We start from the raw sequence: 13,076 nt of genomic DNA, 5'->3' as shown, positions 1-13,076 counted from the left end.
AGACACTCTGTCCTCTTCCACCCACCCCGCCCCCGCCCCCTGCCGCCCTGGGCGGGCCAGGAAGTCCCATCTGGGGCCTCCCACCCCGAGGGTTGCCGTCAGTCTGTGTGCCCAGGCATCGGGGCCTGCAGCCTCCACAGACAGCGAGGCCTGTGTGGGAAGCGGAATCCGTCCTAGGGACAGTGCTGACCCTCCAAGGCTGGGTCACTGGAGGCTCCTCGGGTCCAGTGGCTTTGGTGGGACTCCTGGCCAGGCTCCTCCTGGGCTGGGCTGGTCTCCGGCCTCCTGCCTCCCTTGGTGGAGCACCCTTGCTCCCCAGCACCTCCCAGGTTCACACAGCTCCTCCCTGGGGCCGCGCACGGACACAAGGGCAGGAGGTGGGCTATCCTCTCCGTGGACTGAAGACCTTGTCCGAAGGGAAAGCAGGGCCAGCCCAAGGCCTGGCTGGAAGAGTGGGTCTTAGTAGCAAAGGTAGCTCGTGGGGGCAGCCCACGCGAATGCTTCCCCGGCGCCCTGAGCCCCTGCCCGCGGCTGAGCCTGCTGTACTCTGGCTGCCTCCCATGGAAGAATGACCTGGGTCTACCATGCTCAGTATCACCGAAAAATTCGGTGCCTGAGTCGGGCTTTACAAAAACCTGGCAGCAGTAGGAGAGGAGCCACACAGAGGCAGAGCCAGGGAGAGGCGGTGGGGTAGTGAGGGGGATGTTGGGGTGCACGGGTTAGGAGACCCCTGAGCCCTGGGACCTGCACGCTGATGGTCAAGGTTGCAGAGGTGGCTGCTGTGGTGACCACAGGGCAGGGAGAGGCGGTGGGGTAGTGAGGGGATGTCGGGGTGCACAGCGCCAGACCCTCCCAGATCTTCCGATTCAGTCCTGGGGGGACCCTACCCCAGATCTTCCAATTCAGTCCAGGAGGGACCCTACCCCAGATCTTCCGATTCAGTCCTGGTTCGGCCTGAGAATTTGCATTTCTAACATGTCCAGGGACCACAGTTTGAAAACCTCCATGGCTGACATGTAATGGGATGACATGGTCCAATAAATGAAGGAAAAATGACAGGTGGCAACCTCAGGCAGCTTCATCCCAACCAGTAAGAAAGTAAATCCTTTTGTAAACTAAGAGGAAGTATTAATATGGGCATTTGAGGAGACATTTAAGTGTTAGGACAAAGAATTAAAAACTAGCACATGCACCCCTGAAGCATGATAGGATGGCAACAGAAGGGCTGATTTCGTTTCCGAGAAATAACTGACAGGCAGTGTTGTGTGTGTGTCTACTGCTTAGGAACCCAAAACAAACCTTCAGACCATTTTCATGAGTACTGAGACCACCCACTGCGCAGTGGGTGGTCTGGAAATGTAAATGTTGATGGTACTCCAGTAATGAGTCATGGAACAATGCTTCATATTGCAAATGTTTTTGTAAACGTGGGTTTCAAGGTTTCAAAGTGAACCCATATGTGTTAGGAGAAAGGACACACCAAAGAAGTAAAATAATTGGGTCAATATAAAAAGAAAGTAAAATATTGCCCAGAGAAGATGTGGATAATTCCTAACACGGATCAAAGGCACCAAAAAGGTGAGCTGTGAGTAAAATATTAAGACATGCACCGTCCCCTGCAGTAGACACAGTGGCTTCTGTGAGTAAGATATTCAGACCCAGGCCGGGCGCGGTGGCTCACGCTAGTAATCCCAGCACTTTGGGAGGCCGAGGCGGGTGGATCACGAGGTCAGGAGATGGAAACCACAGTGAAACCCCGTCTCTACTAAAAATACAAAAAATTAGCCGGGCGTGGTGGCAGGCGCCTGTAGTCCCAGCTACTCGGAGAGGCTGAGGCAGGAGAATGGCGTGAACCCCGGAGGCGGAGCTTGCAGTGAGCCGAGATTGCGCCACTGCACTCCAGCCTGGGCGACAGAGCGAGACTCCATCTCAAAAAAAAAAAAAAAAGATATTCAGACCTGCACCGTCCGCTGCAGTAGACACAGACAACATCTTGGTAGGCAACTGGGTGAAAATTCAGAGACAACCCTAGGAACTATGAGGATGAAAAAGTTAGCATTCATGGAATGAGGCACTGAAGAACCTGAAAAGCTGAAATAACCCCATGAAATAATGAGAATAATTGTAGTATCCTGAACCGGGGCACAGGACACAGGACTAGGGTGGAAGGTGGCACCAGACTACGAGCGCGGGAAAGACCCAGGGATCACAGTGGCCCAAAGCTGGGCACTTCCCAATTCCGGGATTTGTGCTACAGGCACTCCAGGCTCCACCGCAGAACTGTGTCCAGCACGAAGGCAGTGCTGTCTTGGGGGAGGCAGGGCTGCACAACCACCGGGGTGGGAAGGGGCCCGGCAGGGAGGCGCCCAGTGTTTCCAGCTGCACGGGGTAGGGGGCGGCGCTGATGCAGAGCGCGGGGGCGCAGGTTAAACCTGAAGGAGGGAAGCTTTTGGGGGCGGAACAAACAACGGAGAATGCTGCACACTGCCCTTCCCACGCGAATTGTGTTTTGCCTTTTTTTTTTTTTTTGAGACAGAGTTTTGCTCTTGTTGCCCAGGCCTGGAGTGCAATGGCCTGATCTCGGCTCACTGCAACCTCCGCCTCCCGGGTTCAAGTAATTCTCCTGCCTCAGCCTCCCGAGTAGCTGGGATTACAGGCGTGCGCCACCACGCCCGGCTAATTTTGTATTTTTAGTAGATACGGGGTTTTTCCATATTGGCCAGGTTGGTCTCGAACTCCCGACTTCAAGTGATCCACCGGCCTCGGCCTCCCAAAGTGCTGGGATTACAGGCGTCAGCCACCGCACCGCACTCGGCCTGCTTTTTTTTTTTTTTTTTTTTTTTTTTTTTTTTTGCAGCGTTTCGCTGTCCACTGGGCTGGAGTGCAGTGATCTCCGCTCCCTGCGGCCTCGACCTCCCGGGCTCAGGCGATCCTCCCGCCTCAGCCCACGGAGTAGATGGGACCCCAGGAGCCCGCCACCACGCCCGACTACTTTTTTAATTTTTGTAGGGATGGGGTCTAGCCATGCTGCCCAGGCTTGTCCCAAATGCTGGGCTCAAGAGCTCCGCCGCCTCCGCCTCCCAAAGCACAGGGATCACAGGTGTGAGCGACCGCGCCCCACCCAGAGTTTACGACTGTTAGAGTGAATCATATTCATGTCAAAATTTCTTTTTATACAAGAACTAAAAGGCAAACTAAGTCCCTGCTCCATCACTGCCTGTCCCAGGTCGCAGCGCGGGACATTTTCTCCAAGCGCCTTCCCAGCCCCGCGCGCATGCGGCCTGCGCCGGAGCGTCCGGGACAACGCGCATTTCCTGCGCCCCCGGAAGTGGCGGTAACGCCCGGCCCTGTCCCCGGCAGAGGCGGAAGCAGTGTAGCCCTGAGAGGTCTCCCGTCACCTCAGGCGTCTCAGCCCAGCGGCGCGCCTTGGCCCTTGGCTGCCTACTCCTACCGCCCCAGCCCCGGGCGGCCCTGGGCCTGCTGCGGGCGCGGCGCTGCCCGACCAGAGGTTCCTGTGGAAAGTCTTCCAGAGGTGCGGGCTGGCATCCCCCGGCACCTCCCGCCGCCCCCGCAGACGCCCCCGACCCCTGTCCCGACCCCCGAGGCGACCCCATCCCCTGCCCCAACCCCCGCGGCCGCCCCCATCCCCTGCCGGGTCCCCCGCGGCCTGCCGCCGCCCCCCCCCCCCGCCACGCCCCCCGTCCCTGCTGGCCCCGTCTCCCTCGTCCCCTGCCCGGTCTCCTGTGGCCGCCCCTGCCTCCTGCCCGGTCCCTGTCCTGTGCGTCGGGCCCTTCCCAAGGTGCAGAGTGCACCACTGCAGACCCGAGGTCGCGGCCACCGGCTCCTGGGCTAGGCCCTTTTTCTCGCCTCAAGAGCTGTCAGGGGGAGGGTCTCCAGGGTGCTTGTTTGGGGAAAGCGGAAACTGACTGCCCGGGCCGCTGTTAAAATGTCAGCAGCCAGGGAAGAAGCAGCGACCTGGCGTCTGCTCGGGGCGGGTGACCTTTATGGCGGCGCCTTCTGTCCCTGGTCGCTTTTCCACTGAGTGAATGTCCGAAACTGTAGTAACTGATGGCCAGGGAATGGCTTAGTTATCTGAGGGAATCTTCTGTTTGTGAAAAGGGAAACTGGTGCAAATGGGAATTCAGACAAGCCAGGAGAGGAAGGAAGGGAAGGATTGAGGCGGGAAAAGAGAGAAAGACGATTGACCTCTTAGGGGAAGACCACACTTGGACGTCGGCTCCTGGGGCACTTCCTTGATTCCCCTGCACTCCTCAGCGGGATGGGAGAGGCGGAGGTTCCAGGAGGGAGCCTTCCAGAGTCGGTGCAGGGTTGACAGGAGACGTTTGTTTTACTTTTCCTGAACTTTCGATCACCAGCTTATTTGGTCTTGATGTTGTAGGGTTGGTAAAGACAGCAGTGGAGTGATATCGGACACCGAGCTTAGCAAGCTGTCTCCAATGGTGAGTGGGCCAGTGGGACCTGGGCCTCCAGACCAAGAAGCCGCGAGCCTGCCCTGCTCACAGTGGGTAACTTTCTTTCTGAAGTTGACTTTCCAAGGACAAAGGAATCATTAGGACAAATTATTATTACTGCTTCATGGTGGAGATGCTTCTGGTTTATTTTGTGGCTACCGCTGTTACTGCTTGGAGTGCCTCACCGAGCCAGCTAACAACTGCATGCGTGAGCACAGGGAAAGGCTTCTTGAGAAATGAAAACTAGGCTGTAGGCTTGGGAGGGGAATAGGAAGGTTAGCTCTGTACAGCCGAAAGCCTTTTGGTAGGTTGGAGGTCCTTGAATTTCCTCGGTGACTGCATCTTGGTGACTTCTCTGAATAGACCTTCGAGGGCACTGGGGGGTGATTGTTGGAGGGCTTGGGGAGCTCAGGCAGCATTTGTGTGGGAACGTGGCTGTTACAGGAACTGCAGAAACTGGGACTGGATTCCTGGGGAAAGGATTGGGGGTGTTGGAGGCGCTGGCAGGGGAGTTATGGGGAGGTGTTCTTATCAGTGTGCGAATACCTGGTGTTCAGGCAGCGGAAAATCCGGGTCCTTGCGTGTTGTGAGCTCCCTGGAGTTACGTTCTTGCCAATTTCAGCTCAATTGATCCCCCTCCCCTGAGCTATCATTGGATACATTTTACTTCATTGAACACCTGGCTGCTGCTTTTTCTGTAATCCCTCCGGGCAGTCATCTTTTCTGATTCTGTGTATAGTTTGCCTTTCCAGATCCGTGCCATTTAAGCTAGAAATGGGGTCAGTTTTGAGATGATGTGAAAATGTTGAAAGGATCCTCGTTATTAGTGGGAAGTATCTGATGTTGCCAGAGACTGGACCTGGGGCACGGGGAGCACTACGGCTGCTAGACACCGCCTCACTGCGCTGTGGGTAGGCGGTGCTGGATTCAGCCTTACTGCCTAATGATTTGTGAGGATTTGTGTTTTCAGAGTAACATGTTTACCTTATATTATGACATCAGTTCCTAATATGTGATGTGTGGGCAACAGATGCTGGTGTATTATTTCACATGCATTTATATAGATTGTTTTCAGGGAATTCAGAAATTCTGTTATCTCTACGCCAGTGATTGTGCTTTCTTGATTTTTCTCTTTTCATTATTCTTAAATCCTCCTTCTTATATTTGCATCTCAGTTCATTTATACTCAGGAAGTGCAAGACGTGGCTACTAGAAAGAGATGTCAAGAGAACCTGGAATCCAGTAGGCTACAATTTGGCAAATCTTAGCTTAAAACTTCCTAAATGTTGACCACAGTGGATGCAAATGGCTCTGTGCATCATCTGTTAAATATGGTCAGATGACCACCCAGATTCAAGTGGTTTGTCACCAGGGTGATATGAGCCACACGGAGTGCCCTCCTCAGAGGCCATGTCTCAGAGACATTTATTTTGTGTGGTTTTCCAGTGAGTGATGCAAGATTTGTGATCTATTTTAACAGCCTGCTTTTCATGCATTTGTTCAGATTTTTAGATTTTAGGTTTTCTGTCATACTTGCTCAACTAGGAGTGGTGGTCAAATACTGGACCTCATTAGCATGATAGCCTGCCCACCTTGGCAGGCTCCACTGGAGTGCTTGGGGCCTGCCTGGATTCTAGTCCTGGCTCTACCAGGTTTGTGTCCTCGCCGTTACTGGGAGGGAGTATTGAGGAAATGCATGCGAGGTGCTTCCCGTGATTCCTGGCACAGAGCAAGTGCTCAGTAATTGTCAGCTGTGAGTATTAGTAGTAGCTAATACACTACCATTATTCTTGGCTAAGAAGCCAGCTCAAAGCTTTGATGGTTTCCATTACCTGATGATGGTGATGATGGTTTCCACATACTGAACACTCACACTGCTGGGCTAGGCGCTTAATCCAAATCCAAGGTCAGCATTATTGTTTGGGGTTCGGGGGAGACACCTCCTGCTCTGACTTGTGTCTTTGGGTTCCCGTATTTTCACCAGAGGGTGTTAGTCCTGCCCCAGTTCAGCTGGTCCTCAAAGCATATGTAGCTCTTTAACCATCAGCAAGTGTCAGTCAGAACATCATCTTGATTTCAGCTGGTACTAAATATCTACCAGGAGCCTGCTTGAGAGAGAATTGCCTGACAGGTGCTGAGTCCACCATTCCTGAGATACTTTGAAATCAGTGTCTGGCTTAACCCAAGCTGTGTATCGGGACCCTCTCACCGTGGTCCCAATGGAGTCACTTTACTTAGGTGCCCCCTTTTGCCTTGGGCTCTGAGCTTCCTCTGCCTTTCATCTCTGCAGAATGAAGCCCCACCCGCCCTTCAGGATGCAAAGCCCCCCTCTATAAAGTGCGTGTGGGGCCAGGTGCAGTGGCTCACGTCTGACCTCCCAACACTTTGGGAGGCCGAGGCAGGGGTATCGCTTGAGCCCAGGAGTTTGAGACCAGCCTGGGCAACATTGTGAGACCCTGTTCCTTGAATTGCCCTGGGAGATTTCCTCAGCTTGTGCTGGAGGCATGTGGCCCCATGAAGCCCGTAGTCACGGTTCACCCTGAGAGACGCTGGCTTTGGGGCTCACATGCCTGCTGTGGGCAGCCCCAGGAGATGGCCACCCTGTTTCTCCTGGAGCTGGAGCTGCGCGTCTTCTCAGCAACTGTGGTGGCTGTTCTGTTTGGTTTGCATCTTATAAACCGTTTGCCTGATTACATTTTCCTCTTCAATTTAGCTGCTAGAAAATTTAAAGTCAGGTTGGTGGCTCGCCAGTAATGAGAGTTTAGAGGTAAACTTTATGACATAGTCTTAGACTCTTCACTTTCTCCTCAGCCAACATGATTCACAGTTACTTTATTTTGCTGTACTGTGAGTGTCTTTGTGTTTCCTGAATTCCTTCTGGAATAAGGCAGGTTGTTAGTAAGCACAGGTTTCTGGTCCATCTCGTAGCCTCAGGCAGTGGGCGGTGCTGTCCCTGCTCCCTTTCTGGGTTACCTGTGGTAGCTCTCAAGTTGCGGGGCTGCGATTTGAAGCCTGATTTAGTACACCGTGTTTCTGTCGTGTTCTGTGGTGGTTTGCTCCTCACGTGTGAGCATTCACCCCGTGGCCCTGTTTCTCCACCGCACCTCTGCCTGGTGGCATCCTACTGGATGTCTCAGCCGAGCCACTCTGTTCTGAAGACACCCTTGTCCTCCACCCCTTTGCTTTGGGCTCTGAGCTTCTTCTGCCTTTCATCTCTGTAGGATGAAGCCCCACCTGCCCTTCAGGATGCCAGCCTTGGCAACATTGTGAGAGCCTGTTTCTACAAAAACGAAACAAGTGTAGTGGTGCACGCCTGCAGTCCCAGCTACTTGGGAGGCTGAGATGGGAAGATCACTTGAGCCTGGGAGGTTGAGGCTGCATTGAGCTGAGATCAAGCCACTGCACTCTAGCCTGGGAGACAGAGCGAAACCCCATCTCAAACAAACAAAGAAAGTGGATGTGCGCTGCTCCTGCCATTGGATCATCGCAGCATTTTTCTTTTCTCTGATGTGCGCCTTTTTCCTCACCGTGGGGGCTCATGTTTTCGTAGTTCCCTCTCGCTACTAGATTGTGAGCTGTGTGGAGGAAGGTTCATAATTGTGTTGTATGTACAGACACACAAAATTTGTCCTTGGATAGACACATATCAATCCGCTTCCTTCTCCTCTCTGAATTTCTTTATTTAAAAAAAAAAAGAGATGGAGTCTCATTGTCTTGCCCAGGCTGGTCTCAAACTCCTAGGCCCAAGCGATCCTCCCGCCTCTACTAATATGAATTATTAGCCTGTACTATTTGAATTCCTATACTAATGTGATTGAAATTAGTTTGACTTGTATAATAATTGTTCTCCCAGATTGGGCTTCTGTTTTGATAGTAGAACTAAATTATTAGGCTATTTCAAGAAATTAATGTATTATTGGTAGAAAAACTGAAGCTACAAAATGGCCGGGTTTCTCACTTCAGTTAAATTTGTGCTTCTGAGTGCTTGTATTCTAGGTGAAACCGCACTGAGAAGGTATTTGTGGCCTGTTCGCTGATTCATTGATTAGACTTCTTGGCACAGGAGAGCTGCTAAAAATTACTGCGGTGAACAGGTATGAAGAAGAAGGCTGTTCTCTGCCCTTCTTTTTGCAATAAAATGTTACAAACTATCTTGAGTTTGATCCCTTTTCGGGTGTTTGGGTTTTTTTTAACATTCACATGTTTCTTGGAATTATAAGAAATTAACTTTGTGCTTCTGAAGTGGGTTTGCCTTAATATAACACTGATGTATTTGTAAGGGGCATTTTTAAAGCTGTACTTTAAAAAATAATTCTTACATTCGTTTGAAGGTTTTTTGTTTGTTTGTTTGTTTTTGAGATGGAGGCTCTCTCTGTCACCGAGGCTGGAGTGCAATGGCATTGATCTTGGCTCACTGCAACCTCTGCATCTGGAGTTCAAGCGATTCTCCTGCCTCAGCCTCCTGAGTAGCTGGGACTACAGGCACCTGCCACCATGCACAGCAAATTTTTTGTATTTTTAGTGGAGACGGGGTTTCACCGTGTTAGCCAGGATGGTCTCGATCTCCTGACCTCGTGATCTGCCCGTGTCAGCCTCCCAAAGTGCTGGGATTACAGGTGTGAGCCAAGGGGCCAACATGGTGAAACCCTATCTCTACTAAAAATACAAAATTAGCCAGGAATGGTGGTGTGCGCCTGTAATCCCAGCTACTCGGGAGGCTGAGGCATGAGAATCACTTGATCCCGGGAGGCAGAGGTTGCAGTGAGCTGAGATAGCGCCACTGCACTCCTGCCTGGGGGACAGTGAGGTTCCATCTCAAAAAAAATATAGAATAACTTTTGTTTAGGTGTTACAAAATCCAGGCCAGACAAATCTAAACTTTAATCTCACACCCAGTTCCTAGATTAGTCCCTTCTCCAGCTCAGGTTCGGCCTAAGCCTCAGGGTTCCTCACTTGGTGGGCACCACCTGCTCCCTTCCCCACCTTTGTTCCTCTTTTTCCTCTGCTGGCTCCTCCGGGGTTGGGTGTGTTCAGTGGCGGAAACAGGCTAAAGGTCTTTGGCTTTTAGGTTCTGTTGATGGGTGAGTTCCAGATACTAGCTTTCTCTTGTAGGATATTTCATTTATTTATCAAAAATATTAGAACACACCATTCATGTGCCAGACCCTGTTCCAGGCACTGGGGCTAGAGTGATAGATAAATGAGATCAACAAAAATACCTGCCCACATTAATCTCCTGTTCTAGGGAAGACCAAAAGAAAGAAAATACACGTGTCCTTAGTACATTAGAAGTTTCCAAGTAGTGTAGAGAAAAATAAAGTAGGTTGGACTCGGTGGCTCACACCTGTAATCCCAGCACTTTGGGAGGCTGAGGTGGGAGGATTACTTGAGCTCAGGAATTTGAGACCAGCCTGGCAACATGACAAATCCTGTCTCTACAAAAAAAAAAAAAAAAAAAAAAATTAGCTGGGTATGGTGGCATGCACCTGTAGTCCCAGCTACGGGGAGGCTGAGGAGGGAGAATTGCTTCAGCCCTGGAGGTGAAGGTTGCAGTAAGCCGAGATCGTGCCATTGCACTCCAGCCTGGGTGACAGAGCCAGACCCTGTCTCAAAAAAAAAAAAAAAAACCAAAAGGAAAGAAAGAAAATGAAAAAACAAAGCAGAGATGGGGAAGCAGAGGAGAGGGCTGGTGCTGGGGTCACAGGGGAGGGGCTGGGGATGCACGGGAGGGGCTGGGGATGCAAGCTTTCCTGAGTTCCCACATTCTCTGCCCCTCTCCTGTCTCACAGGGCAAGGGCCACCTGGGGCTTGCGGTGGTTTTACACCAAGCTAATATCTTGTTCTTCCCAACAGAGGAGGCCCATTGAGGCTTCTCTGTCCTCCAGGGAATAGCATTGGCCTAAACCTGCAGACAGCATTGCAAAGAGAAGTCAGGCAAACCCGCTGATGAAGAATGATTCCAGTGTGCTGACGGAGGCTGACATTTCTTGCCATGGGTGATTTAATGTTGGGCCTCAATTTTTCACTCCCCCCGTAAGAGTATGACATAGCCACAACCTTGCCAGGGCCCGAGGGAGGGTGGATGGACTTATCCATCCCATAGGTGTTGCTCGTGGCTGGGTGACTTGCTTCTGCCAGTGAGATTTTCACAGACACGGCACAAGCAGAAGCCTGGAATGTGTGGGCACTGCCAGGCCTGCCCTCTGAGGCTCTTGATTTTCCCCACGAGATGCGCGTGCCCCAGGGAACGGCGGCTCTGGCTGCGGGATGAGAGGCGTGTGGAGCAGGCATGGTTCCCATCCTTAGCCTGCAGTCAAGCCCAGACTAGATCAGCCTAAGCCCAGCCATGCCACGGGTGCAGGAGTGAAGAGCAAATGCTAACTGTCCATGGAATTGACTTTCAAAGGGGCGTGTCATGTGCCTCATCCCAGCAACAGTGAAGGCATTTCCCTATCAGTCAGTTGGTAAATGATTATTGACAAACAATGTGCTGGGAAGGTGGAGTGATTTGAGTAGATTTGGCCTCTATTCTCATGGGGCTTCCTTTCTAGAGGGGCAGGCAGATGATGGATGGATAAATATAAATGATTCTAATAGGTTGGTGCAGCAGTCATTAAAAGGAATGGCAAAAAAAAGAAAAGAAGAAATGGGGAGGAGCCGCTGCTGCAGTTCATTAATAGTAATGGCAAAAACCGCGATGACTTGTGCCCCAACCTAACACAGTAACCACGGGTGTGCAAAATGTGGCAATTGGGAAGTTCCGAGTGCTAGGAGAGCATCTAGCTTCCCGGCGTCAGGACACGGGGGTTGGCAACCTAACCAAGGTTAAGTCCAAGTGAGGAGGGTGGGCAGGGAGCGATATTTCAGTGGAGACTCCAAGGATGAATGGTATTTAGAGATTAAACCCCGATAGAGAGGGTGTGTGTCTGGCACAGAGAAGAGCCTGTGCAAAAGCCGGCGGGGCGAGAGGACACCGTGTGTTCATCCACCTGAGGGGCGACCAGCAGGCTGGAGCTCAGCGGGTTGAGAGGAGGATGCAGAGCCCGGGAAAGGCACCCTAGGCAGAGGGCACAGCAGGGCAAAGGCCTGGAGTCGGGCCCGAGCCTGTGTGGTTTGAGGAACGGACAGAGGCCTGTCTGGCAGGAAGGGAACGGCACAGGGGAGAGACCTGAGGCCAGAGCAGAGGGCAGGGCTGTGCTGGGCACTGTGGGCTGTGGATGGTGCTGGCATTTCAGAGGGGAGACCATAGACCAGGGCAGAGGGCAGGGCCGTGCCGGGCACTTTGGGCTGTGGATGGGAGCTGGCATTTATGCTCAGGTGATGGGAATATGTTAAAAGATTTTAAGGAGGGGAATAGCAGTTGGGATTAATGTGTATTCTGGGAATCTCAACAAAGTAAATTCATAGTTCGAATTTTCATAAGACTTCTGCACAGGGAGAGAGAAATAAGATCGCGTCTACAGCTGTGTGATGATTTTATTTAAAAATACTACTAAGTTTTTAAACGTGATTTCAAATGGTGCGTTTCTGTTTCACATTGGACATAAGTAGATTGCAAGGCTAATGGAAAATAGAAAAGTTAACTCATGAACATAAAAGAGATACCGATTTGAAAACAAAACATTATTCATTTACTTCAGCTGCAGTTTTGTTGACTGCTGAATTTCATGAGAAGGGATTGTTCCGGGAGGGTCGTGGGGCTGAAGACCTGGAGAGGAGCTGGTGCTACCGCTGTTCAAATCTGAGGGTGGTGGAGATGGGGCCTTGGGGAGCAACAGGTGCTGCCTTTTAAGTCTGAGAGTCATTGAGCTGGACGTCCAGGGAGGAGCCGGTGCTGCCGCTGATGTCTTAGGTTGAGGAGCTGAAGACAATGAAGGAGCCAGTGTGGCTGTTGTGTGAGGGTCGTGGAGCTGGAGATCCAGGTGGGAGAGGTGTTCTAGCTCGGGGAGTAGCTGATGTTCTACCGTGAGGTCCCTGCAGCTGCAGACCCGGAGAGGCATTGATGTTGTAGATTGAGGGCGGTGTAGCTGGAGACCCAGTGAGGAGCTGATGTTCCATTTGAGGATCTTGCAGCTGCAGACGTGGAGAGGAGCCGATGTTCTAGTTTGGGGGTCTTGCAGCCGAAGACCTGGGGAGGAGCTGATGTTCCGGTTTGAGATCTTGCAGCCGCAGACCCGGGGAGGAGCTGATGTTCCGGTTTGAGGGTCTTTGCAGCCGTAGAACCGGGGAGAAGCTGATGTTCCGGTTTCAGAGTATTGCAGCCGCGGAGCCGTGGAGGAGCTGATGTTCCAGTTTGAGGGTCTTGCAGCTGCGACCCGGGAAGGAGCTGATGTTCTGGTTTGGGCGTCTTGCAGCCGCAGACCCCGGGAGGAGCTGATGTTCCAGTTTAAGGGTCTTGCAGCCACAGACCCGGGAGGAGCTGATGTTCCGGTTTCAGGGTCTTGCAGGCGCAGACCCGTGGAGGAGCTGATGTTCGGTTTTAGGGTCTTGCAGGCGCAGACCCGGGGAGGAGCTGATGTTCCGGTTTCAGGGTCTTGCAGGCGCAGACCCGGGGAGGAGCTGATGTTCCGGTTTTAGGGTCTTGCAGCGCAGACCTGTGGAGGC

The 13,076-nt window shown here is 52.1% G+C and overlaps 1 long non-coding RNA gene across 1 annotated transcript; it reads left to right on the top strand.

Moving 5' to 3' along the window:
• The first annotated feature begins 4,211 nt into the window (after nucleotides 1-4,211).
• Nucleotides 4,212-8,641, top strand: LOC115835429. The gene is made up of 2 exons (XR_004030391.1): nucleotides 4,212-4,460; nucleotides 8,469-8,641. It is a non-coding gene; the product is annotated as an uncharacterized LOC115835429 (long non-coding RNA).
• Nucleotides 8,642-13,076: the final 4,435 nt, after the last annotated feature.

This window comes from Nomascus leucogenys, chromosome 6, assembly GCF_006542625.1.
Source record: "Nomascus leucogenys isolate Asia chromosome 6, Asia_NLE_v1, whole genome shotgun sequence".
NCBI classification, from domain to species: domain Eukaryota; kingdom Metazoa; phylum Chordata; class Mammalia; order Primates; family Hylobatidae; genus Nomascus; species Nomascus leucogenys.
Note: the sequence above shows the minus strand (reverse complement) of the source record. Positions and strands in the feature narration are given on the sequence as shown.